Source organism: Balaenoptera ricei, chromosome 15, assembly GCF_028023285.1.
Source record: "Balaenoptera ricei isolate mBalRic1 chromosome 15, mBalRic1.hap2, whole genome shotgun sequence".
Classification (NCBI taxonomy): domain Eukaryota; kingdom Metazoa; phylum Chordata; class Mammalia; order Artiodactyla; family Balaenopteridae; genus Balaenoptera; species Balaenoptera ricei.
This window is the reverse complement of record NC_082653.1, coordinates 15132538-15134309: the sequence shown is the minus strand read 5'-3', so window position 1 is coordinate 15134309 and position 1772 is coordinate 15132538.

Here is a 1772-nt window from a genome sequence, read left to right as displayed (position 1 = left end):
AGGAACTAAGGAGGCCAGTGGCATTTCCTTTCCATTCTAGACCATTGGTCCTATCACCTTTAGGTAAGATTACAATTCCATGGATTAGTTAAATCACAGGTCTGAGATAATGGGAGAAAGGTTGCCCCAAGTTATGGGGATCTCAGAGGAACAGTGTTTTCTGTAGCCTTAAGAACATCCAGGGATGTCAGTCAATGGACAAAGAAGAGTAGAATCCAGAATTCTTAGCTAAGGACATCAAGCCCCTAAAGGGTGAGAAGGCAGGGAGATCCAAACTGGGAGGCAGGAGTTGGGGGCTTGGGTAAAGTGGGGCAGGGGTGGTCAGTGAACGAAACGGGGACTATGGAAGAAGAAACAGAGGTCTGGTTTACTGTCACAGCTTTTTTGTCAAGGAATTAAAGCCGATAACATAATAGCTTAGGGAAGAGGGTTGGCAGAGACATTGGCCTGGACCCACTCCCCTACCCAGAGCTGAAGCAAGAGGATGACCCTACTGGAGGTCATGGCACGTTCTTGCAAAGCCTCCCACATATCCTCCGACTCTCACTGGTGCTTTGTGGGCTCAACAGTGGACAGGATGTTGTTGATTTTGTGATCCGGACTGCTGCTCACTGGAAGAGAGAAGGGGTAGGTACTCAGTAGTCACACAATCCAGAGAAACATGTTTCTATTAAACGTTAACAGATCCTCCCAAACCCTAGGGGCAGAGATGTGTTCTATGGTGTAGGGAAGGCTCACACAAGGCTTCTCCTGGGATATTTTAAGTCAACCATGAGCAAGGAGACATAAATGTCGGACCTCCTGAAGTTTGGATAAATCAGGTAGACGCATAGGTGGACAGTGGGGACTCAGATGGATGAAGAGACAGGGGTGCCCAGGTTGCATTGCACATTGGAACTGGAGATGCCGAGTCTCCTGCTGTCCATCTCCCCACCACTTGGGAGCCCACAGTCTTTGAGAACCAAATGGCAAGGAAAAGGTGCCTCTTAGATCCTACCGTTTTCCTTGAGAAGCATGCAGACATCTCCACAGAAGGCCCTCCAGCAGTGACGACCAGTCTGACACTGTGCGAAACTTGCAGTTGGTGGCACACTGCTCATTAGTGGGAATCTTGTTGCAGGGCTTCAGTTTCAGCTTTGGTTCAACTTAGAAGGAGTACATGAGCACTGACTCCCAGAAAAAGAGTTTCTCTCACTCTTAGCAGCCCCTCCAAGAACCCAGGACCCACTCCATTGATTTCTCTTCTTCCTCTCCCTGCCCAAGGATCTAGGTGGGCTTTTTGGTGCCTGGTGTCAAGATCCTGCTCCCACCCCCGCCCCCAACAAACCCAGCCACCGTGAAGTCACCCCCATGGAATTTAAACTCACAGAGCCTAGGGACTTCCTTGGTGGCGCAGTGGTTAAGACTCTGCGCTCCCAATGCAGGGGGCCTGGGTTCAATCCCTGGTCAGGGAACTAGATCCCAAATGCATGTCACAGCTAAGAGTTGGCATGCCACAACTAAGAAGCCCACGTGCCACAACTAAGAAGCCTGCCTGTCACACTTAATACACGGCGCAACCAAATAAATAAATAAATAAAATAAACTCACAGAGCCTGGGTCCTGAAACCCAAGTCTCAGAACAAAGAGTCGCAAGAGATCTTCTAGTGCCCCACTCTCATTTCACAGAGTGGGAGGAACAGAGACCCAGAACAGGGACGGAACCTGCCTTGGAGCTCCACTGTTCCACCTCTGGCGGAAATGGCCCACAAACCTAGACCTAGTTCTTTCCC